At 36.8% G+C, this 27,403-nt stretch overlaps 1 protein-coding gene across 5 annotated transcripts in view; it reads right to left on the bottom strand.

Moving 5' to 3' along the window:
* Positions 1-27,403, bottom strand: part of RIMS2 (regulating synaptic membrane exocytosis 2) — a 470,156-nt gene that overhangs the window by 388,870 nt on the left and 53,883 nt on the right. The window lies entirely within an intron of this gene.

The raw sequence follows: 27,403 nt of genomic DNA on the forward strand, positions 1-27,403 counted from the left end.
TATAACAAACTAAAAATGCCTTTAAACTATAATCAACTCAGTGCTTCACTGAAAGAGTACTAAACATTTAAAAGGTGGAGACAGATTATATTATACAAGAACAGTGATGCACCTGAAATTTGGCTTCCCACACTTTGCTTTGGACTGGTCCTGAGGGTGGTGAGTTGATGAGCTTTTACTTTCCCAAAGAAAGACTAAGAATTTATAATTAAAACTGGTCACCAAAATCTAGGACTTTCTTTAGGAGGTTATATTAATAACATAAGTTCAATTCTCTTTACATCAAATTGATTTTCTTTTCCATTGTATTATTTTTAATGATATAAGCAATAAATGAAAAGGTATACCCTTATACATCTCTGTACCCCAATGAATAACTAGTAATTATATATCTCTATATTAACCAAAATATCCTGTTCTCTGCATGTACTTCCAAAGGCATATTATTTTTAGCTTAAAGCTAAAGCCATTTAATATGTAAATAATTATATAATTAATTTGTACAAAAGGTTATATTTAATACCAGATATCATATATAACAAACAAATACAAGTAACCTATAGTGATACTGGATCCTATCTAGAAAAGTTATTACTGTATTTCTCTGAGAATAAAACAAAAAATTTCTTTACATTTTAGAACAAAAGTTGTCACATACAGATAGTGACAAAGAAAGATTGTCACACCAGTTCATCAAAATAAAGAATCCAAGTTTACCTTTCACCAAGTAATGGGTATTTTTTAAAAAACAAATATTTTTTTTAATGTGTAAATGAGAAGACATTTGTTTTTTAAAAATCCTAGTGAGGATTTTTTAGGAATCATGTGGTTTTTAATTAGTGACAGAAGTAACATCATGCATATTAATCTACACATCAGTTTTCCATTTCAAATCTTTACTTGAGAAAATTAATAGAAATAAAAATTTTGATTACCAATTCAGGAATTATTTCTGGCTTTGTACAATATCTATATATAAAATATGCAAACATTTGCATTAGCTTCCTAAATAAAATATGTACCATAATATGGCAGTAAACATTTCCTGTCTCTAAATAAAATCACAGGTATAAAATTATTGTTTTTCCAATATTTTAGATAAAAATCAAACCTCAAAGTAGCCGACCATAGTTAAAATTCATGATGAGATAATATCTTGAGAACTGCTAATATGAAGAAGGATGTACTTCTTTGACAATACACTAACATTATTTTTTGGAGGGTTGGGGTCAAACCATTTTATTGAGAGTCGAAGGGCGGGGAAGACAAGACCCAATGTGCTCAGCCCGTTCAGGATCACCCCAGCTTCAAAGCCACAGAAAGAATACACTAACATTATCGACAATGAATACATACATTTCTGCATTCCAAAAAGTGTATAAGGGATGTCTAGTTTCCAGTCTGACACATAAAGAGCTTGGAAATCATTACTCCCACCCTCACAAAGAAAAAAGCTGAACAAACTGAAAATCAGTAATTCTTAAAGAATGTAGGTCACAGCACAAAGTGCTGCCCTGAAAACTAGAGAAACAGACAAGCAGAGTCTCACAATTTACCAAGAGTACAGGCACAGGAACAGAAGCCCACACCTGGAGCCAGTATCGGTAGGAATACTTTTAACTATAATTGACCAATTGATGTAGACTCAGTGTAAACTAGATGCAGTGTTTAAAATTCCAAGGTGTCCCAGTATTAGACACATCCATAAATTTTACCTCCAGAAGCCCTACCAGTTGCTCACTGAAAATATCAGATAAAAATATCCAGTAGGAGGAAGGGAAAGTAACTGACTTTGAAATACTCTCAGACCTCACTACTCTCCTAACAATCTTAGAATCTAGAGAAAATACTTGACCATTTTCCAATATACTAACAAATAAACCTCAGAAAAAGAAACAAAAAGAAAAAAACAATTACTTTTTCAATTGCAACCAAGAGAATAAAAATATAGAGGCATAAACTTAAAAGGATATGAAGGACCTATCTACTAAAAAGTACAAAGGATTATTAAAAAGGATTGTAAAAAACACGATAAAATGGAAAGACATTTCGTATTCATGGATTAGAAGAATCAACATAATTAAAATGGCTCTATTACCCAGAGAAACATACAGATATAGCGCAATCCCCATCAAAACCCCATGTTATTTTTTAAAAGATAGAAAAAAATTACCAGATTTGTATGGAGCCACAAAAGAACCTGAACAGCCAAAGCAATCCTGGGGGGGGGGGGGGGGGGGGGAACAAAGCTGGAGGTGTCCCACTACTTAGCTTCAAATTATACTACGGAGCAACAATAATCAAAACAGCATGGTATTGGCAGAGAAACAGACACACAGATCAATGGAACAGAAATAAAATCACAGTATATGGGCAAATATTGTTGACAAAGGGGTCAAAAACATACAATGGAGACCTGGCAGGTGTGGCTCAATGGATTGAGCACCAGCCTGTGAACCAAAAGGTCACTGATTTGATTTTCAGTCAGAGTACATGCCTGGGTTGCAGGCCAGGCCCCCAATGGCGGCCGCACAAGAGGCAATCACACACTGATGTTTCTTTCCCTCTTTTTCTCACTTCCTTCCTCTGTCTAAAAACAAGTAAAATCCTTTTAAAAAATTTTTAAATACGATGGAGAAAAGAAAGTCTTCAATAAATGATGCTGGGAAAATCAGAAAGTCACATGCAAAAGAATAAAATTGGATTACAGTTTGTCCCCCTGTACAAAATTAATTCAAAATGAATCAAAGACCTACATATAAGATCTGAAACATTAAATTACATGAAAGAAAACATAGGTACTAAACTCATAGACTTTGTCATGAAAAATATTTTATGATTTTGACCCTAAAGTCAAGGGAAGTAAAGTCAAAAATAAATAAATGGGAGCATATCAAACTGAGAATCTTCTTCACAGCAAAAGAAACTGACAACAAAACAAAAAGCCAGCCAACTGAATGGAAGATATTTGCAAGCAATAACCCCGAAAAAAGTTAATATCCAAATGTTTATAGAGAATTCACACAACTCAATACCAAACAAACAATGCAATTTAAAAAGGGGTAGAGGACCTAAACAGACACCTCCCCCAAGAAGACATATAAACAGCCAACAGATATATGAAAAGATGTTCAATTTCACTAGCTACTAGGTAAATACAAATCAAAACTACAATAAGAAATCACTTCACACCCGTTAGAATGGCTATTATCAACAAGACTGGTAATAAGAAGTGTTAAAGAGGTTGTAGAGAAAAAGTTACCCTCATTCACTGCTGGTGGGAATGTAAACTGGTACAGCCACCACAGATATTGGTATAGCAGTTCCTCCAAAAACTAAGAATAACCATATAACCCAGCAATCCCTCTTCTAGGTATCTAGTCAAAAGATTGAAATCATTTATTCTCGAAAATATACTGACCCTTATGTTCATTGCAGAATTATTCATGGTGGCCAATAGAAAACTGGATAAAGATGTGGTACATATATACTATGTAGTACTACGCAGCCGTAAGAAAAGATGAGATACTGCCATTTGTGACAACATGGATAGACCTTGAGAATAATATGCTAAGTGAAATAAGACAGTTCAGAAAAAGCAAAGAAACATATGATTTCACTCTTATGTGGCATATAAAACTAAACCTCATAGATACAAACAATAGTGTGATAGTTACCAAAAGTAAAGGGTGTAGGGGAAGTGAAGGGGAAAGGGGGCCAAATATATGGTGATGAAAGATGATTTGACTTGGGTGGTGTGGACAAATGCAATACACAGATCACGTAACTTAGAAATGTACCCTAGAAACCTGTATGATCCTACTAACCAATGACAACCCAATAAATTTAATATAAAAGTTTTTAAAAGTTTTTCTTTTAAATAAAAATAAGATTACATACATCTTACAATTTCTTCTTCTCATTCAACAATGTATTTATTGTGTACATTTTTCATTTTAGAATATTCAAATATACTCATTCTCTTTTATGGATGGAAAAAATCTTAATAGTTAAACAGACAACAAAAATATATATCTTTCTACCATTTAGAGATATAAAGGTTAGTATTTTAAATATAGACTTAAAAAACCCTATCATTGTATTTCTAAAGACTTACAGAGAAAAATACACTTCTCAAAAATATAAAAATTGTTCACAAAAACAAGGGTAATCACTTTTTACAAATAAGTAAACCAGGTAAATCATAAAGATGGAAAAAATATTTTTCCATAGTAGATTACAAGAATTACTAGTTCAGGTAGACAAGGCAACAAATCAGTCTATGTTAGAAAGGTGTCTGTATCTGATTAAATATTCAGTGATTCAAAAATAGGCATTTTGAAATTCCTTGTCATCATCACTATAAATCATATAGTCTACAGTTCAAAAGAAATACTAAGATAGTATCTGGAAGAGTAGCTCTAAGTTGTTTTGCTTTTTTTTTTTATAAATGCATAATATTAAAAAAGACAAGCATAAAATACATCAAAATATTATTAGTATTTATATTAGCGTGGCAAGACTGTGACTGATTTTATTCTTCCTGTATTTTCCAAATTTTCTATAATATAATTATAGTTAATCATAATTAAATATGGAAAATATTTTTAAGATACCATCTGGTTTAGTTCCATCCAAGATGGAGACACAGGTAGACATGCTTCCTTTTCTTGCACATCCAAAAGCATAATAATCAATTAAAAAAAAAAAAAAAACACACACAGAGCCCTGGCTGGTGTAGCTCAGTGGATTGAGTGTGGGCCTGCGAACCAGACAATCGCGGTTGGATTCCCAGTCAGGGCACATTCCTGGGTTGCAGGCCAGTCCCCTGCAGGCCAATTCCCAGCAGGGGACGCATGAAAGGCAACCATACAATGATGTTTCTCTCGCTCTCTCCTTCCCTTCCCCTCTAAAGACAAATAAATAAAATTTAAAAAAAAAACAGAACTGCCAGAAAATCAAACTGAATGGAAGTCCAACAACCAAGGAGTTAAAGAAGAAACATTCATCCAGACTGGTTGGAGGGACAGACACAGGCATCCAGGGTAGAGAGAATAGCACAACAATGCTGCAGCTGGCACACCAGGCAGGTGAGGTACAGCCGGCACATGGGGTGGTCCCACATCACGTGCAGATAGGCCAGAAGGAACAACAGAGGATAAGAAAGACTACGCAACCCAGGGTTCCAGCACAGGGAAATAAAGCCTGAAAAACTCTGGCTTTAAAAACCTACCAGGGCTGCAGCAGCAGAAACTTCCAGTCTTACAGAAGATATCATAGGAGGGGCCCACACAATCCTAGAATGTACACAAGCTCACCCACTTAATAATCAGCACCAGGGCAGCATCTCAAAGGGCAAAACTCACTTGTGAAAAGTTGGGTAAGTGAATGAAAGCAGGGAGAGCCAAGCAAGCAGCATTGTTCCCTCTCTGCTCTCTCCCCCACATACAGCACCACAATGCAGCAAAGTGGGTTGCCACACCCTGACAAATACCTAAGGCTCCACTACTTAAAACATAACAGGTGAACCAAGACAAAGAAATATGGCCCAAAAGAAAAAAAAGATCAAAACTCCAGAAAAAGAACTAAGTGATGAAAGGATAGACAACCTATCAGATGCAGGATTCAAAACACTGGTAATCAGGATGCTCACAGAAATGACTGAGTATGGACACAAAATAAAGGAAGAAGTGAAGGCTATACAAAATAAAATAAAGAAAAATATTCAGGGAACCAACAGTGAAGGGAAGGAAACTGGGACTCAAATCAACGGTTTGGAAGACAAGAAAGAAATAAACATTCAACAGAACAAAATAATGAAAGAAGAATTCAAAAAAAATGAGGAGAGGCTTAGGAACCTCTTGGACAACTTTAAACATCCGAATCATAGGGGTGTCAGAAGGAGAAGAGGAAGAGCAAGAAATTGAAAACTTATTTGAACAAATGATGAAGGAGAACTTCCCCAATCTGGTGAAGGAAATAGACATGCAAGTCCAATAATCTCAGAGAGTCCCAAAGAAGTTGGACGCAGGGAGGAACACACCAAGACACATCATAATTAAATTACCCAAGATTAAAGATAAGTAGAGACTCCTAAAAGCCACAAAAGACGAGGAGACAGTTACCTACAAAGGAGTTCCCATAAGACTATCAGCTGATTTCTCAAAAAAAAAAACCTTATGGGCAAGAAGGGGTTGGAAAGAAGTATTCAAAGTCATGAAAGGAAGCCCTGGCTGGCATAGCTCAGTGGATTGAGCATGGGCCTGCGACCACACAATCACAGTTCGATTCCCAGTCAGGGCACGTGCCTGGGTTGCAGGCCGGTTCCCTGCAGGTCAGTTCCCAGCAGGGGATGCACGAAAGGCAACCATACACTGATGTTTCTCTCCTCCTCTCCTTCCCTTCCTCTCTCAAAGATAAATAAAATCTTAAAAAAAAAAAACAACAAAGTCATGAAAGGCAAGGATCTACATCCAAGATTACTCTATCCAGCAAAGCAGTCATTTAGAATGGAAGGGCAGATAAAATGCTTCCCAGATAAGGTAAAGTTAAAGAAATTCACCATCACCAAGTCCTTATTACATGAAATGTTAAAGGGCCTTATCTAAAAAAAAAAGATCAAAATTCTGAACAGTAAAATGACAACAAATTCACAACTATCAACAACTGAACCTAAAACAAAAGCAAAAAGGCAAATAGAACAGGAAGAGAACCAGAGAAGTGAAGATAATATGGAGGGCTATCATCGGGAGGGGAAAGGGGAGAACAGGGAAAAAGATACAAGGAATAAGAAGCATAATTGGTAGGTACAAAATAGACAGGGAGAGGCTAAAAAATAGTATGGGAAACAGAGAAGTCAGAGACCTTATATGTACAATCCATGGACATGAACTAAGGTGGGGGATAATGCTAAAGGAAATGGGGATACCAGGCAGAGGGGGATAAAGAGCAGGAAAAAACTGGGACAACTGTAATAGCATAATCAATAAAATATACTTTTAAAAAAAGACACTATCTGGTTTAAAAAAAGAAGAAAGCATCCAGTGCACCCTATGTTTATATGCGGTTTAAACATTAAACTTAAACATATAGATATAAAATCCATTTTGAAACTCCCCAGGAAAAGAGATTTACAATTAGCACCACCCATTCAGCTACACAAGTTCTTTCTTGCCTCATCACAATAACTTAGAATAGAAATAAATATTATATGTATGTTCTCTGATCCTTTGATATGCTTTGGCAATTGTGGATGTAGTTAGAGTAGAAATGTTGATGAGACTGAGTATATGGATCTTATTTGAGAAAACTAATTTGTTCTCATATCTTCTCTTCTCTGCTATCGAAGAGCACTGTCCACAGGCAGTTGGCCAAGCAGCCAGGTGAACTGTTCTAGCCACTCAGGCATTTTCACATGTCTAAAACACTTTATACCCTCCTGATAAAATTACTCAAAACATAAAGAAAGGAAGTAGCAGCAATAAATCATGCTGGCATGGCACAGGCTATTTATTCTGAACAGGATGGCTGACAAAGGAACCTGCTGTCACAACATATGAGAGAACTCAAAATAATGAGGCTTCAGAAAAACTTAAAAGGAATAGACACTCTGTCTGTATTCCACCTACATGACACGCAAAGAAAATGAGGATGTATTTGACATATTGGAGGTTAAGGAACACTGTAATCTCCCAATTTAATTTTATATGGAATAGTATAGGCTTTGGAGTCAAGCAGTCAGAAGTTTGAATACTACTAGCTCCAATGGTCACTGTTTGGCAAGTAACTTAATCATTTAATAATCCACTTGTAAAAATGTGGACTAAAATAACTACCTCATAGAGTGGTAGTTAGGATTTCAAAAAGTAACAGATGAAAATACGTGATGTTCGTTTTATTACACTCTAAACTTTCTACATACTGGGAATACTATAAAAACACATAGGATAATGGGGGGCATATAATGGGCTCTTAATGTCGACTCACTTCCTTGTTACAATAATGAAAATTAAACCACAAGCTTTTTTTTAGCTTCAATAAGAAAGGAAGAAACAAGAGGAGGTCACCAAGTTTAGACCTATACCTCTCGGCAGATTTATCACATTAAATAAATATCATGTGATGACTTTCAGCACAAGGGTGTAAGAGGGAGTTTTCTTAAAGCCTAAGAGAAAAGAAACATAAATAGAAAAACTATGATCAAGTAAATCCAGAATGGACAAAGTTAAGGCAGACTGCAAAAACCTACCCACTTCCAAGGACCCCTGTAGTTTAATTGCCAAAACTTACAAAGCCATAGTGGTTCAAACATATAAAACTCATAGAATAGGTTGTATCACAGATCAGTAGAAGGAAAAAAATGATGTTTTGGTTGATTATATGATAGAAACTAACTCACTATAGAGGGAAAACTGAAATTATATCCTTACTTTACATCGGGGATCAGCAAATTTTCTGTAAAGGGCCAGATAACAAATATGTTATGCTTTGCAGGCCATATAGTGTCTGTTGCAACTACTCTACTATGTCATTTTAGCACAAAAACAACCATGGACAATACATAACACATGAAGATGGCCAAGTTCCAATAACACTTTATTTCTAAATACTAAAAACTGAATTCATATAATTTTCACATATCAGAAAGTATTATTATTCTTTTATTTTATTTACCATTAAAAAATATCAAACCATTCAACACTCACAGGCCATACGAAAATTCGAATTTGAGACAAATATGGCCGATGGGTTGCAGTTTGACAAATCCTGCTACACACCATTTAAAAAGCTGGTGCAGGTGAGGGGCAGAATAGAAAAGCGTAAGTAGGGGAATAAATGGCAATGGGAGGAGACTTGACTTGGAGTGGGAAACACACAATACAATACACAAATGATGTATTATAGAACTATACCTGAAGCCTATATAATTTTTACTAACCAATATCATCCCAATAAATTCAATGAAAAAATTTCAAATTAAAGTACTAAATGTGAAAGATAAAACTGTAGAACTAACATAAAAAAATAAAGAAAAGCATCTAATTGACTCTTGGAATGAATAAAGATTTCTTAAAATCACTTTGAGGTAAAACATTGTGCTTTAGACAACATTAAAATTAAAGATGTCCGTTTAATGAAAGACAATATAAGACACCTATCACTAACAGGAAGGTAATACAGTGGAACAATCTGCAACAGTAAAAGGGCATTAGTGTCTAGAATATGCAAAGAATTTCTACAAATTTGTACAAGAAAAGAAGAAATCCAATTATATTTGAATGCTCATTAATGTAATTTGCTCTCTAAATAACAATGGGAAGATTATGTTCATGCTTCACTACTGAATAAGGTTCATTATCTGAATCTCTGTTCCTTACCAGCACTGTAAAAATTCTTTTTCTAATTGAATTTATTGGGGTAATATTGGTAAACAAAATTATACAGGTTTTGTGACAGGTGTGGAACGAGGTTCAGTACAAAGTGTTTGAGCTAAAGGTCTCCCCTGGAGAAGCCCCTAACCCCCTCCCCCAGGGAATATAGGGGAAAAAATCTCATTGCCTCTACAGCCAAGGCTGGGGGAGGGGCAGAATGAGGAAGTGGAAGAACCGTTGAGCGGTATTTTGCATATCAGTAACAGCTGGCCAGTGTTATAGTTCTGTTGAATAGTGCGCTTGCCTGCTTGGGCTGAGGGAGATGCACATTGCTTTGACTTGATGATGGGTGATACTGCCTGAGGGGTTTGCTATGGCTGCTGGAGAGCTCGGAGAGGGTTTGCTCCCCGACACAGGGCACTGCCTGCCCGGACTAACAATGGCAGCCAGACAGAAAAAGGCAGAAGATACCAGAGTACTGGCAAATATAGCGCTTTATGGGAAGAGTGGGAAATGGGGTTATGGAGGAGGCCCCGGGATTTAAACTAAGCGAGACAGCCATTATCATACTGCTCTTGACCATGCAGCTCAGGAAGGAGGACTCCTGGCCAGGCGGGTAGTAGTGAGGGAAGAGACATGCTGTTGGTTGTAAGGGATTTTTGCTATGCGGTTTCAAAGAGAGCAGTGAGAAGGGAGAAGTAAGCAAGCAGCTATATAGTTTATAGTGAGGAAGAAGGCCATGCAGCCTGGACTAATAAGGTGATGCTGCCCATGTGATCGTGCCAGCTCTAGCTGACTCCACAGTTGCAAAGGACTTCCTAGCAAGATCCTGACCTGCTACACTGGGATTTTTATCTGGACTATTAAAACCTGTGCCTTTCCTGAATTTTACCATGATCCAAAGTAACATGACACATGCTTTTCTAGACTATTACACAGAGGTTGATGGCGACACATTCCAAATCCTGCACAGATAAGAGTATGGGAAACTTTGGGGGTGCTTTTGGCTCATAGCTTGGTGGGAAGAATGGAAATTGCTGAGTCTTGTGGGAAAGGAGGGCTCGGAGCTGAGGTGCTCTGAGCACCCCCAAAGTTGAAATGTTGTAAATAAAGATCTCCTTCAGGCCTTAATTGTTGAGATATTCACCAAGGCACCACATGGACAGGCCCTGGTCTGTTCAGTAACAGTTTCAGGTACACAATTCTACAACATACCATCTGTATATTGTATTGTGTGTTCACCACCCCAAGTCAAGTCTCCTTCTAACACCATCTATGGCCCCATACCTTCATCCACCTTTCTCCATCCATGACTCCCTACAACAATCACCACATTGTTGTCCTGGTCCATCAGTTTTTTGTCTCCATTTTAATTTTTTGCTCATTCCCTCCACCTCCCCAGCCCTGCAACCCCGACAGCTATCAGCATGCTCTCTATCTAAGTCTGTCACTATTTACCTTATTAGTCATTGTGTTCATCAGATTCCACATATGAGTGAAATCATATGGTACTTGTCTTTCTGACTGGTTTATTTCACTTGGCATAATGCTCTCCAGATCCAGCAATGCTGTCTCAGAGGATAAGATTTTCTCTTTTTTTATGGGCAAGTAATATTCAATTGTGTAGATACACCATAGATTTTTTTATCCACTCATCTACTGATGAACACTTGGGCTACTTCCAAATCTTGGGCTATTATAAATAACACTGCAATGAACATAGGGATGCATATATTCTTTTGAATTAGTGTTTCAGGTTTCTTCAGATAATTTCTTAGAAATAGAATCACTGGATCATAATGAAGTTATATTTTTAATTTTGGGGGGAAACTCTATACTGCTTTCCACAGTTGGTTGCACCAACCTACATTCTCACCAACAGTGTATAAGGGATCCCTTTTTTCCATATACTTGCTAACACTTGTTCTTTGCTGAGTTATTGATGACAGCCATTCTGACAACTGTGAGGTGATATCTCCTTGTGATTTTAATTTGCATTTCTCTGATTATTAGTGACAGTGAGCATCTTTTAATATGCTTATTGGCCATCTGTATGTTCTCTCTGGAGAAGTGTTTATTCAGGTGGTTTGCCCATTTTTAATTGAATTGTTTGTCTTGGTGTTGGTTTTACAAGTTCTTTATAAATTTTGGGTATTAACCATTTATCAGATGTCTCAGCAAATATGTTCTCCCATTCAGTGGGCTGTCTTTTCATTTTGTTGATGGTTTCCTTTGTTATGCAAAAACTTTTTACTTTGATGTAGTCCCATTTATTCTTTTTCTTTTCTTTCCCTTGCCTGAGGAGATATGTCAGAAAACATATTGCTATGAGAAATGTCTGAGATTTTACTGTCTATGTTTTCCTCTAAGATTTTTATGGTTTTGAGTCTAATATTTAAATTTCTAATCCATTTTGAGTTTATTCTTGTGTATGGTATAAGAAGATGGTCTAGTTTAATTTTTTTGCACATATCTGTCTAATTTTCCCACCACCACTGATTAAATAGACAATCCTTACCCCATTGTATGTTTTGACTCCTGTGTCAGTTAATTAACTATGAATACGTGGCTTTCTTTCTGGGCTCTCTGTTCTGTTCCATCAACCAATACGTCTGTTTTTATGCCAGTACCATGCTGTTTTCTTTATTCTTTGGGCTATAATATGATACCAGGTAGTGTGATTCCTCTTTGTTCTTCCTTCTCAAGATCACTGTTGCTATCTGTTATGGTTCCAAAGAAATTTTTGGAATATTTGTTCTAGTCCTGTGAAATATGCCATGCGTATCTTGATAGAAATTGTGTTGAATCTATAGATTTCTTTGGTTAGTATGAACATTTTAATGATGTTAATTCTTCCAATCCATAAATATGGAATATTTTTCCAATTCTTTGTCTTCTTCAATTCCTTTCAAAAATGTCTTATAGTTTTCAGTGTATAGACCCTTCACTTTCTTTATTAAGTGTATAGACCCTTCACTTTCTTTGCAATTATAAATGGAATTATTTTCTTCATTTTTTTCTGATAATTCATTGTTGGTATTTAGGGATACAACAGAATTGCATATATTGTGTATCCCACAACTCTACTGTATTTTCATTGTTACTAGTCTTTCGATGGAGTCTTTAGGGTTTTCTGTATGTAAAATTATGTCATCTGCAAATAGTGAGTTTTACTTCTTCCTTCCCAATTTGAATGCCTTTTTTTTCCTCTTGCCTGATTACTCTGGTGAAGACTTCCAGTACTCTGATGATAACAGTAGCCAGAGTGGGCATCCTGGTCTTGTTCCTGATCTGAGAGGAAAAGCTTTCAGTTTTTTTACACTGAGTATATGAGCCGAGGGTTTGTCATATATGGCCTTTATTAAATTGAAGTACTTTCCTTCTAAACTGATTTTATTAAATGTTTTCATCATAAATGGATGTTGCCTCTTGTCAAATGCCTTTTCCATATCTATTGATCATATAATTTTCATCTTTTATTTTGTTAATATGATACAGGGTGCAGCCAAGGGGGGAGGGGGGCCCAAAAAAAGATTTGGAATGGTGTCCAGAATTCAAAGTGTATAGGAATATTGGAGAGACATACAAGATGTCCTCACCCCTTCCCCCCACAGGTGTGATTTGGGGGAAGGGACAAATAGAGCCAGGGCCATTGAGAGCTGTTTTGCATAGCAACAGTTTTGCAGCTAACCTCTGGAATGATTATTTAACATATCTATAACTTTTAACTGGTTTCATAGATATGTTAAATAGTGGTGGCCAAGTTTTGAGCCAGGGAGAAGGGAGTGGCTTCTACACAGGATGTAACTAGGGGCTGCGCCCCTGAAGGGAGAGAGCTGGTGTGAGATCTTGCAAAGGACTGGCTCCAGGACATGAGGGGAGAACTGCCCAGGTGAGGAGAGGGCCACAAGGTTTGGGGCAGAGTGAGGAACCCTGCAGTCACGTAAGAGGGAGCCACGCGGTTTCAGGAAAGTAAAGGACCCTCTCTTGGTGAGGTGAAAAAGGGAGCCATGTGGATTCGACAGAGTGCAGACTCCCTTTCCCAGGTAAAAGGGAAAACCACGCAGCTTTGCCAGAATGGAGATCCCTGCAACCAGGAGAAGAAGAAAGCCACATGCTTTTGGTGGAGTGCGAACCCCTGCAGCTTTGGTAGAAGAGGCCCACGCGGCTTTGGGATGTTCCCTTTGGCCATGTGGCCTAGAAAGCAGGAGAGACTTTGCCTAGAACTTGGTAGAAAGAACTCTTGCCAGTGGACCATGAGAAGATGATATGGGAAGATGATATGGGAAGAACCTTTGTTTACCCAAACCCCAAGCACCCTAGGAAGAGCGATAGGGCCGTTTGGGAAAGCAAACAGCAGGATATTCACAACAGCTAGGACTAGCACCCCCACGGTTAGAACTAATTTCCACATTTAGCCTTTGTACTCTGCTTCTGCCACATAGGTATAGGGAGCCTTATAGCTAGAACTTCCGCGTTCCACTTCTGTATCCCACTTTGCTACGTAGACAGGAAGACCCCATAGACTATATAAACCCCAAGAATCCTTTGTTCGGGGCTCAGAATTTGGAGTTTCGCTCCTCTGGGCCTGTGCACGTTAATAAACCTCATACTTCAGAATCCCTCAGTGTCTGGTTGCTTCATTTTCCTGTAACAAAGGTGCCACGTGACTTTGGATTAACTCGAGATCCTGCACAGCGACACAGCTGATGATGCCAGCGGCCTGAAAAAGGACGTGTGCTCTTTTCCTGATTTACGGTACCCGGAGTTGGGACAGTGGGAGAAGGGAGAGCTGTGTGGGTATAGGTGTATACCCTAAAGGACTTGGATATTTTAGTGGAGGCATTAGGCCTGAATAGCATTAAATAAACATTTTGCTTCCTTCTCACAAATCTCTGGCATTGAGAGATGTCTTTCCAATTGTTGGCGGACAGAAGAGCCCAGTAGATATTAGTATTCTGTCCTTGGGAGGGGCCCCTGTTCTTTAGCAGTTTTTGGCATCCCTAGGTGGGCCAAATATTGCCCCCCCTCCCTCGGACCTCTTGTTCTGTAACAAATATGGTATACCACATTGATTTGTATATATCAAATCAGCCTTGGAAACCTAAAATGAACTCTACTTAATCATAAGGTATTATCTTTTTTCTTTTTTTTTAAGATTTTATTTATTTATCTTTAGAGGGGAAGGGAAGGAGAGAGGGGGAAAAATATCAATGTAGGGTTGCCTCTCTTGCGTCCCCTGCCAGGAACTGGCCTGCAACCCAGGCATGTGCCCTGACTGGGAATCGAACCTCGAACCTCTGGTTCGCAGGCCCGTGCTCAATCCACTGAGCTACACCAGCCAGGGCAAGGTATTACCTTTTTAATGTAAAGTTGTAATCATTTGCTGGTACTTTGTTTAGAATTTGAAAACACTTATTCATAAAGAGATAATATGTGTTGTACCTCTATGTTCATTGCATCACTATTCAAAACAGCCAAGACACAGAAACCATGTTTAAGTGTCCTTCAATGGGTAATTGGACCAAGACATAATACATATGTATGTATAATAGAATACTACCTGATGACAAAAAAAGAAATACTGCCTTATGCAACAACATAGATGGATTTTTAAAGTATCATACTAACTCAAATAAGTCAAACAGAAAAAGACAAGAACCATGTGATTTCATTTATGCAGGATATAAAACCAAAAGCAACAGATGAACCAATAAAACAAACTCACAGACATAGACAACATTTTGGTAGTTACCAGAGGGGGAGGGCACTGGGGTGAGGATGAGAGGTAAAGGGAGTCAAATAGATGGTGAGGATCAGACTTTGGGCTGTGAGGACACAGTGGAGTATACAGATGTTGTATTTTAAAGTTGCACATCTGAAACTCAGATAATATTATTAACCAATATTATTACCCCTAATAATTTTAACTTAAAAAAAAGTATCCACTTCACAAAGTTAACATTTGAATAAAATACAGACAATACAGACAGAAAAGTCCTGGTTCACATGAAGTGTTCAACAATTGGTAGTTGTACTACTACTTACTGTTATTGTTTTTCAGAAAAAGAAAATAAAGAAGAGGAGGAAATGGTGGGAAAGTGTTTTAATATGCCTTTGAGACAACTCCTGCGTATCAGCTGTCCCTCCTCTAGTTCTTGGCAAAAATTGGAAGAACAAAATAGTCAAAGCTCATGTGGCTAACAGTAGGTTTTCTCTTAATTGAAAGATCAATATGTTTTGCTATCAAATACCTAAATGGTAAAGATAGCAATTTTTGTAAAAACTGAAGATCCTATCTTAGATGTCACACTTCTTCATAGAAGCAGACAACAGAACAATAGAACTACCTGTAGCTAAAGAACCAACTGTAGCTAAAGAACTACCTGTAGTTAATTACTGGTGAAGAATGATGAGAATGAAGGAGAGAGGGAGAAAGGGAAAGGAAGGAGGAGAAGGAGGAAGAAGAGAAAGATGAAGCAGCAGCTTTAGCTCAAGTTTTAGAACAAGTATTTAGTAGTGAACCTCCAAATTTTTTCTGTACCTTGAACTATTAAAGAGATGTACTTGCTCTGGAAGATTTTGAGAATAAGACTTACTGTTGAAAATCATGTTCTATCATAATGCCAAAGAACACTCCCCATTCAGGCAGGTGACAAAGTCCTGATCCCAGGACAGAGCACAGGAGTAAGGTTTTGCTTTTAACACTGTGTGTCCTTAATGTATTGGCAACTGCTGCCACTTGAGTCAGACAAAATTTCTAGTACTAACAAAGTATACAATCCCCTAATGCATATTTTTTCTGAAAAAAATTACCTGAATAAATCCAATTTTTGTAAAATTATAAATAGAAGACTAGGACTTCAATATCTATGAATCTTTCAGTGCATTCCTCTTAGCCTAGTCAGTTCCAAATGTAGCATAGGACCAAAGGAGCTGCAAAAGAGCTTCAAATGCTTGTACACTGCTGAATTACATTTCGGAATCCACAGTGGCTTCACCAAAGGAAGTTCTAAACCAGGCATCCCAGAAAGAAAAATGTTCTGCAAAATTGTGCTAGAATTCAAGAGCTTCTGCTGTAAATCTGATCTAGTTCAGATCCACTCTCAAAGCTTTGTATGTATGCTTCTAAAGTTGATCACAATCATACGGAGTGGTCTCTTTGAATAAGTATCACGTGAAAACAGCTAAGGCTAAAAGTAAATTTTACACAATGACAGTCAACATTTTTAACTTGACCCACAGTAAGAAATATATTTTACACATTTATATAAAGGCATATAATAAAATTCCATGAAACAATTCTTATTGGATATAATATACAATGATATAGTCTATTCTTTTCCATTTACATCTCTGTTCTTAATTGCTAGCTGTACTCACAATAAACTGATTTCATCACCCACAGTCTGGAAAAACACTCCTATACGGTAACTACAGATAAACTATATACGTTATAACCTCAGGCCAAATCCACATCTTCTGAGTTCCTCATGACTTTCAGATTATGCCTTATTTTTAGAAGAGCAGGTTAAGACTTAAAAATAGCCAAAGAACCTGAGGTGCCTTTATAATCACCTTTCACACATGCAGATGTAATAGGTTGTTGGGTAGCCCTATAGGTTTCAAATCATTGTCATTCTATGTGTAACGGAATGCAAAGAAGAGTAAATCAGAAGAGGGAAGTTTATTAGGGCCAGAAGGTAATAAATATTGAGCAAAGAAAAGGAAATGAACATTAAGTGGGCAGAAAAGCAGGAGGTGTGAGACCTACTGGGCTGACAAAGGAAGCAGAGAATGGAATATAAACACAGTCTGAGCCAGGAAAATGAGCAGAACCTGAAGCAGGAGGCTAAAGAGAGCCAGAACCAGAAGGAAAAGCAGATAGAGGCACCCAAAAGGAAACAAGACCAACAGAAAATAATATGCTGTGCCAGAAAAGGAAAAAAGGCTGATGGCATTTGGCTGCCTCACGCATGAGAGCAGAAAGGCATGGACTGTGCTATTATGTGTGTTCTCTGAGGCTATCAGAGAACTAGAACTTTTTATGCAACTACAACTCACTGTAGTTAAAAAGAATATGATCTTTGTTTATTATGCTCTATTAATTAGCACTTCTTTCCTACCAATTGTCCTGACCTACTTTTATTAAAATGCTCCACTGAGTAAATAACCATGTTCTTTATCTATTTGATAATTTTCTACTGCCAGAATTTAGAATAAAATTCTGCCACATTGTTTTATAATTCTTTGCAGATCTGAAACCACAGATCCAAATGGTTTCCTGTCTTTAATATGTCATGCACAAAACTATACTCTGGAAATATTTACATTGTTTTAGTTGAAAAATACATTAAATATGTACATTAATGTAAAAATACATTAATAAGAATACAGTATGAAATATACATAAAATATATTACAAGCTAATGTTTTATTTATCTTTTTTCTTATCTTTACTAATAAAATTATTTCCAAGAGCGCTCAGTAAATTAATTATGCAATTACTACAAAGTAATTATCATTTTGCAATGCTTTAGCTACATGTTTGAATAATGACTGAAGTTTTTTTTCTTTATTTTTCATATTTTTAAAATTTTTTAATCCTTATCTAAGGATATGTTCATTGATTTCAGGAGAGAGGAAGGGAAAGAGAGACAGAAAGAAAGAAACATTGATGTGAGAGACAAACATTGATGTGAGAGACAAACATTGATGTGAGAGACAAACATTGATCAGTTGCTTCCTGTACACACTCTAACCTGGAATTGAACCCACAACCTAGGCATGTGCTCTGACTGGGAAGTGAACCCACAACTTTTGGTATATGAGATGACACTCCAACCAACTAAACTACCAGCCAAGGCAATTTTTTTTATTTTTTAGAAAAGCGTAAGAATCGGTAATTAACAAATTTAAGGAAAATTCAAATAGAAGTAGGATTTAAATTTATCAGAATTAATCAAGCATTTACATTTATGAGCAGAACAAATTCACTACATAATAATTCACCAAAACCTATTCAATCCAGTTCCTCCTTAGGCAAATGTACCACAAAAACAAATTTTAAAGGCCTGTATGATATTAGCTGTCCTAATAATTGGTGAACACCTATACTAATTGGCAAAATACTAGTCACAGTTAAATTTCAGTAACAAACAAGTTAACAGAAAAAAGGAATACCAACTTAGATGATTAAATAGTTCATAAAATATATACTCTACAATTGTGAAATTTAACATTTTTCCCTAGTTAACTTACTTATTATTAAAGTAAGACATTACAAAGACTTTTTAGTTTTAGTAAAAGAAAAAAATGTGAAAATAAGTTCCATTAAAGATAAATTTCAGAAGATTATGAAGCATCTAAAAAAGGAGTAAAAGCTGCAAAATGCCCTAAAATCAAGAATGTTGCAACCATGTTCACTGCAATACAGTTTGTAAAAGAAATACTGAAAGTAACCTGTAATAGGAAATAGGTTACCAAAAAGGACCACCACCACCTCCCATTTTTTATTGCTATATAGTTGACATATAACATTGCAAAAGTTTAAGGTATACAACTTGTTGGTTTAATACATTTATATTGCAGTATGATTACAACTTTCTATCACATCACATAAATTATCTTTTTTTTATGGTGAGAACATTTACCATCCAGTCTCACAGAAACTTTGAAGTATGTAATACAGTATTATTGACGACAATCACTATGCTGAGCATTAGGTCCCCCAAACTTAATCATCTTCTAGTTGCAAGTTTGTACACTTTAACACCTCCTCAATTACCCCAAGCCCTACCCCAGGAAACCACCATCATACTCTCTATTTTTATAAATTCAGCTTTCTTATACTCCACACATAAGTATATCACACAGTATTTTTCTTTCTCTGTCTGATTTATCTATCACACTTCGCATAATGCCCTCAAGTTTCATCCATATTGTCATAAAGGACAGTATTTCCTTCTTTCTCATGATGGAGTAATACTGTTATGTATGTGCATGGGTGTGCGTGTGTTTGTGTGTAAGTGTATGTGTACCATTCATCTACTGATGGACACATAGATTTGTTCACTATCTCAGCTATTTGAATAATGCTGCAATAAAATTGGGATTGCAGATATCTCCTCAATATCCTGTTTTCACATACACAGAAGTAGAACTGCTAGATCATATAGTTTTATTTCCAGTTTTTTGAAGAAACTGTACTGTTTTCCATAGTGGTTAAACCAAGTTACATCCCACTAACACTGCACAAGGTTTCCCTTTTCTGCACATCCAGGCCACCATGTTATCTCTTGTGTTTTTCTCTTGAGTATTAGAATGATACTCATTCTAATAGGTGTGAAGGGGTATCTCATTGTGGTTTTGATCTACATGTCCCTTAAGATTAAAGATGTTGAACACTTTTCCATAACCTGGTACCCATCTGTATGTCATCTTCAGGAAAACATCTATTCCCTTCCTCTGCCCATTTTAATCAAATTGTTTATATGTTTGTTATTGAGTTGAATGAGTTCATCAGTATCTTATAGTTTTCAGCATACAGATCTTTCACTGACTTGGTTAAACTTATTCCTAGGTATTTCATTCTTTCTAATATAACTGTAAATAGAAATACTTTTTAAATTTCTCTTTCTAATAGTCTGTTATGAGTATATAGATACACAGCTGAGTTTTGTATATTGACTTTATATCATGTAATTTTACTGAATTATTTTTTTTCAGTTCCAACAGGATTTTTTGCGGGGCATAGATCTTTAAGGTTTTCTATCTGTAATATCATGTCATTTTCAAATAGAGACAGTTTTACTTTCGTCTTTCTGCTGTGGATGTCTTTTGTTTCTTTTTCTTGCCTAACTGCTCTATTTCTTCCTATGGTGAATGACAGTGTGAGAGTGGACATCTTTGTCTTATTCCTCATCTCAAAGAAATGCTTTTAAGTGTGAGCCTGTCACATATGACCTTTATTATGTTGAGGTATGTTTCCTCAATACCCATTCTGTTCAGAGTTTTTATCATAAGTAGATACAGAATTTCAAGAATTTCATCAAACTCTTTTCTGCATCTATTGAGATGATCATGCTTTTATTTTGTTAATGAGGTAAATCACACTTACTGAGTTGCAGATGTTCCTTGCATCCCTTAATAAATCCCACTTTGCCAAGGTGTATGATCCTTTTAATGTAGGCATGCACCATGTAACATTTCAGTCAATGAAGAACCACATATACAACAGTGATCCCATAAGATTATAATGGACCTGAAAAACTCCTATCACTGTAGGTGTGTAACATCATAGTGCAACTCATTACTCATGTGTTTGCAGTGATTCTGGTGTAAACAAATCTACTCCACCGCCAGTTCTTTAAAAGTATAGCACATAACATTATGTACAGTACACAACAGTTGAGAATAATTAACAAATATGTCACTAGTTTGTGAACTTACTATACTATATTTTATCATTGTCATAGAGTATACAATTCCTACTTAACACTTTTTGAAGTCTGCTGTAATACAGTATGGTCATGTTACACCAGTGGCACATCTATCTCATCACACATCTTTACCATATCTTTTGATTACATCACTTTCTCTTATGTGTGATTTAATCTCATGTTGTTTCATAAACTTAATGTAGCCTAAGTGTACAGTGTTTATAAAGTCTAAGGTACTAGGCAGTAATGTGTTAAGCCTTCACATTCACTAACCGCTGACTCACAGACTCACAGACTCACTCAAAACCACCTCCTGTCCTGCAACCTCAATTCATGTAAGTGCCCTATATAGGGGTACCATTTTCATCTGTTGTACTGTATTTTTACTGTACCTTTTCTATGTTTAAGTATGTTTATTTTAACATGTGGTACAACTACTTACAGTACTCAGTGCAGTTACATGCTTTACAGGTTTGCAGCCTAGGAATAATAGGCTATACCATACAGCCTATATGTATAGTAGGCTAGCCCATCCAGGTTTGTGAACATGTACTTCATACATTCACACAAAGTCCCCTAACAACATATTTCTCAGATAATACTCCTGGCATGAAGTGGCCCATGAATGTACTGCTGAATTCGGTGTGCTAATATCTTATTGGAAATTTCTGCATCTATGTTCACCAGGGAAACTGACCTATAATTTTCTTTTCCTTTAGTGTCCTTTTCTGGTTTTGATATTAGGAAAATGCTGTCTTTGTAAAATGATTTTGGCAATATTCACTCCTCTTTAATTTTGGGAAGAATTAGGAACAATTCACCAGGAAAATCATCTGGTCCTGCACTTTTGTTCATTGGAAAGTTTTTGATTACATATTCGATCTCCTTACTAGTAATTGGTCTGTTCATCTCTTCTATTTCTTAATGATTCAGTCTTGGCAGGTTCTATGTTTCTAGAAATTTATCCACTTCTCCTAGGATGTCCAATTTCCTGGCAGGTAATTGTTCACAGCAGGCTTTTATAATCCTTTGTATTCCTGTTCCATCAGTTGTAACATCTTCTCTTTCATTTCTAATTTTATTTATTTGAGTCCTTTCTCTTTTCTTCTTTTTTTTTTCTCTCTAAAAAATAGCCAGTAGTTTCACTGATCTTTTCTATTGTGTTTTTGGTCTCTATTTCATTAATATCTGCTTTAATCTTTTTTATTCTCTTCCTTCTATCAACTTGCATCTTAGTTTGCTCTTCTTTTTCTAGTTCTTTAATGTGTAAAGTAAGGTTGTTTACTTGAGCACTTTCTTTTTCCTTAATGCAGGCATTTATCACTATAAATTCTCTCTTAGAACTGCTTTTGTTGCATCCCATAAGTTTTGGTATATTGTATGTCCATTTTCATTTGTCTTAAGATTTTAAAAATTTATCTTTTGATTTATTCTTTGACCCATTGGTTTCTCAGGGGCTCGTTGTTTAATCTTCACATTTTTTTTAACTTTCCAATTTCTTTCCTATAATTGATATCTATTTTCATCACTGTGGTCAGAAAAGACACTTGATATGATTCCAATCTTCTTAAATTTATTAAGATTTGCATTGTGGTTTAACATATAATTTATGCTGGAGAATGTTCCATGTACACTTGAGAACAATGTGCATTCTGCCGTTATTAAACTGAATGTTCTATAAATATCTGTTAGGTCTGATATAATGTGTAGTTTAAGTCCTTTTTTTTCCAATGTAAGTTCAAAAATAAATCCTCTTCTTCTTTTTAAATATATTTTATTGATTATGCCATTACAGTTGCTCTATTTCCATCCCTTCATTCCCCTCCACCCTGCACACCCCTCCCCCACCATTCCCCCCCTTTAGTTTACGACCACATGTCTCAAGTTCTTTAGATTCTGTATCTCCCCTACTATTCTTGCCCTCCCCCATCTATTTTCTACCTACTGTCTATGCTACTTATTTTCTATACCTTCTCCCCCCTTCTCCTTCTCCCACTCCCCTGTTGCTAACCCTCCATGAGATCTCCATTTCTATGGTTCACTCCTGATCTAGCTGTCCTCTTAGTTTGCTTTTGTTTTAGGTGTGGTTATTAATAACTGTGAATTTGCTGTCCTTTCACTGTTCATCTTTTTTATCTTCTTTTTCTTAGGTAAGTCCCTTTAACATTGCATATAATAAGGGCTTGGTGATGATGAATTTTTTTAACTTGACCTTATCTGAGAAGCACTTCATCTACCCTTCCATTCTAAATGAAAGCTTTGCTGGATAGAACAATCTTGTATGTAGGTCCTTGCCTTTCATGACTTCAAATACTTCCTTCCAGCCCCTTCTTGCCTGTAAGGTCTCTTTTGAGAAATCCACTGACAGTCTGACGGGAACTCCTTTGTAGGTGACTGTCCCCTTATCTCTTGCTGCTTCTAGAATTCTCTCCTTCATTTTAATCTTGGCTAATATAATTATGATGTGCCTTGGTGTGTTCCTTCTTGGGTCCAACTTCTTTGGGACTCTCTGAGCTTCCTGGATTTCCTGGAAGTCTATTTCCTTTGCCAGATTGGGGGAGTTCTCCCTAATTATTTGTTCAAATAAGTTTTCCACTGGTGGCTCTTTCTCTTCCCCTTCTGGTATCCCTATAATTTGGATGTTGGAACGTTTAAAGATGTCCTGGAGGTTCCTAAGTCTCTCCTCATTTTTTTGAATTCTTGTTTCTTCATCCTTTTCTGTTTGGCCATTTTTTTCCTTCTGGTCCACTCCCTTGATTTGAGTCCCAGTTTCCTTTCCATCACTATTGGTTTCCTGTGTGTTTCCCTTCATTTCAATTAGTTTAGCCTTCATATGTTCCTCTAATTTGTGGTTAAAATCAACCAGTTCTGTGAGCATCCTGATCACCAGTGTTTTGAACTGTGCATCTGAGAGTTTGGCTATTTCTTGGTCACTTAGACTTATTGGTTCTGGGGCTTTGAGCTGTTCCTCTTGAGCCATAATGTTTTACTCTGTTCGCACCTGTTAGGTATGAGGAGCAGATCCTTAGCTGTTCACCAGGGCGGGGCCACCCAGGTGGCTGGTTTGTGATGATGTATGTGGGGGCAGGGTCAGAGAGGGACAATGGCAGTCCCTTCTCCGCTGGGGCCCGTGCGGTCTCAGTCTCACAGCACGCTCCTTCTCCAGTTATCTGCGTGCGAATGTATGACAGCGGTCCTCCCTCAGTGGGTCCACCTCCTTGCGCCCTCAGTGGGTCCGCCCGCTGCTACTCCACACCTGGGATCCTCCCACTGCCTGCCCACCTGGGTCGCGCTCTGGTCGGTCCAGTGGATCTTTCCTGCCCAACCCCGCTTTGCTGCTGGCTCTGCCCCTCTTACCAGTTTGGCTGAAGGGTTCGTTATTGTCAGACTTCCATATAGTTCAATTTTCTGTGGTTTGGCTGCGTTTTTGTTGCTAAAACTTTGTTGTTTTTAAACTTGGTTGTGAGAGAAGGCAGAGTGTTTCCACCCATGCTTCCATCTTGGCGGAAGTCCCTATAAGAAATCCTCTTCTTTTCCTTGAATAAAAGTATTTTGTTCCTTTTTTATTGTATTTTTCCATTAACATTTAGTCCTCTTATACCCCTCTCCTTCCTTGCCCCATAATCACCACACTGCTGTCCACGTCCATGAGCCCCTTTTCCTTCTTGGTTAATCCCTCCATGCCCCACCCTACACCCCAGTTTCTTGTCTAATCAGCTTTCTGTCTGGATGATCTACCCACTGTTGAAAATGGTATACTGAAGCCCTCTGCTATTATTATATTACTGTCTAATTCTCCCTTCTGACATTTTAATATCTGCTTTATATATTTAGGTGTTCCTTTTCCAACTTAAGATTCTACTTTTTCCTTTATTTCCCAAACCATAAGAGAGGTATCAACATACATCCAACTTCCTCATTATACATGACTTCTGATATTTAGTCAATTCTAACTCTGATATTTCCATTATATAATTTCCCTAACCTATTCCCTCTCATTATTATTCTGATTTTTTAAATGTTTTATTTCACCAGAACTGTCAAAAATGCCTCTTAATTAGTAGACTGTGTACCTCTTTCTAGTGAATGCTATGGTGCATTGCCTACACTGCCCTTCAGGACAAAGGCCCACAATCCCCCAGTGCTGTGAAGAGTATTGCTGGCTGACAGCTTACGATGGAACGCCTCTCCAGAAACTTCCCTCAGCTGAAGAGAACTACCTCATCCAAGTTCATCAGCCTACCCAAGAGGTCTCCACATCCAACGGCCTAGGCATGGGAACATACAAAAGCTCAGCTCCACTATCTCAAGTCAGGGAAACCCTGAAGGGCCATCCACTTCAGATCTCTCTCCTTGGGGTTGGTTAAGGCCTTTGTTGCAACTCCATCCCAGTCTAACTTCACTCTCTCACTAGTTCTGTTTCCTTCGCCCTCACCCCCCTCTCACCCTTATATCACCAAGAACACTCTAATAAACTTCCTGCAGACAAATCCTCATTTCAGAACCTATTTCCTGGGGATCCCAACCCAAGACACTCTTTCATTGCTTTCCTGTAGTTATTCTGCCACTGTGCAATCGAAATTACTTTTCTAATTGAATCACATATATGTTCTCTTTCTCAGTATATTTTCAAAGAATTTCATTTCACTACTCATGTAACTCATTTTTCTCGTCCCCCTCATCAGTAATCACTTAACTTCATAAAGTTGACTGGAAAAGTGATGGCAATTCCCCTAAGTCAAATAGTTATAATTTGAAGTCATAGCTACTCAGGGTTTCTTTATATAATATGCTTATAGGAAATTGTACAAATCATATGTGTACAGTTCAATTAAGTTATACAAAATGACTACCCCTGTATAATCAGTGCCAAAATCATCAAGTAGATTACTACCAGCACTCCAAAAATCCTCGTTGGATCTAAGTCATGAACACTTCCCAAAGTTAACTATTTTACTGACTTCAGTAACTATAGGTTAGTTCTGCCCATTTTTGAGCTTTATATAAAGGAAATCACAAAGTATACAGTCTTTTGTAGTTGCTCTGTTTTATAAACATTGTTTTTGTGAAAAATTTACCCGTGTCTGGGTTTAAAAATAGTTCTTTCATTTGTAATATTTTTTAGTGTTCAATTATATAAATAGACTACTATACAATTATCCATTCTACCATAATGCACACTGTTTTGCCCAGACTTTTGAGGGAAAAATAAGTGCATTATACATGGGCAGTGCTAATTCCATATCTATATAAAAGCTTTTATTTATGCTTATGAGTTAAAAGTGCAACTCTAGAAACCAATAACAACATCCATATACAAAATAATACCCTGGAATACAATAATCAGTTTTATATATAAATAAAAAATTGAATTAAAAATTAAAGTGAAAGATTTTTTCCCCTGAAAGTTTGAGCCAGAAACATGGGTACACACCATACATGGCAAAATATGGTATTCTCAATGAACATTTAGGTTGTTTCCAGTTTGATAATAGTGGTAGGCTAGTAATGAGCCTTGAAAGATATCCACGTGCTAACCCTCAGAACTTATGAATGTTATATAGCAAAGAGAACTTCACTGATGTGATCAAGAATCTTGAGGTGACAACATAATCCGGGACTATCCAGTCTGGCAATGTAATAACAAGGGTCTTTATAAGAATAATGCAAGACACTCAGAAAAGAGGGCCATGTGAAAACAGAAGCAAAAGTAGAAAAGGCAATGAACCATGGGGCAACACACCAAGGAAACGGACACCGTGTAGTAGCTGGAAAAGACATGGAAAGGGATTCTTCACTCGAGTTTCCAAAAGGAAGCAGCATGCCAACACCTTGACTGGATCAGTGAGACCCATTTTAGACTTCTGACCTAAAGAACTACAAGAGGACAAATCTGTGTTGCTTCAAGCTACTAAATTTGTGGTAATTTGTTACAGCAGCAATGGGAAACTAATACAGAATCATTACAAATAATGTAGTTATGGCTATTCTTGACTTTTCTTTAGGTTTGTGCATGTACTCACTTCCACTGGGCATATTCCCAGGAATGGAATGTCAGGTCATAAGGTATCCACCATATGTTCAGTTTTAGTGGCCATTACCAATTTTCCAAAGTGGATGAATTCATTTAAACTCCCAGAAGTAGCATATCGAATTGTAGTTATTACATATCCTGCAACACTTGGTATTGCTTTTAAAAAAATAATATTTTAGCCACTCTGGTAGGTACACAGTACAGTTTTGTTGTGTTTATAATGTTCATTCTCATTGTGACTAATGATGCTGAGCACATTTCACATGTTTATTGTCCATTTGTATAACCTCTTTTACTTAGTATTTTCACACATCTTATTCATTTTTCAACTGAATAGTCTGTTGTTTTATTGATTTATGTAAGGTGAGTTGTTTATATAATCTGGATGAGCCCACATTTTCACATAAATGAAGACTTTTCAATAGTTAAAAAGTCCTACTGTTCCTTGTAGGTACTTTGATAGCTACAATGCTGACATTGTGACTTATCGGAAGCCTTTAATAATATGACTAAAAGTCTAATTTGAAAGGTACTTCAGAGCGGGGGGCTAAAAATAT

This window comes from Artibeus jamaicensis, unplaced genomic scaffold, assembly GCF_021234435.1.
Source record: "Artibeus jamaicensis isolate MK-2021 breed Jamaican fruit bat unplaced genomic scaffold, CSHL_Jam_final scaffold_916, whole genome shotgun sequence".
Lineage (NCBI taxonomy): Eukaryota > Metazoa > Chordata > Mammalia > Chiroptera > Phyllostomidae > Artibeus > Artibeus jamaicensis.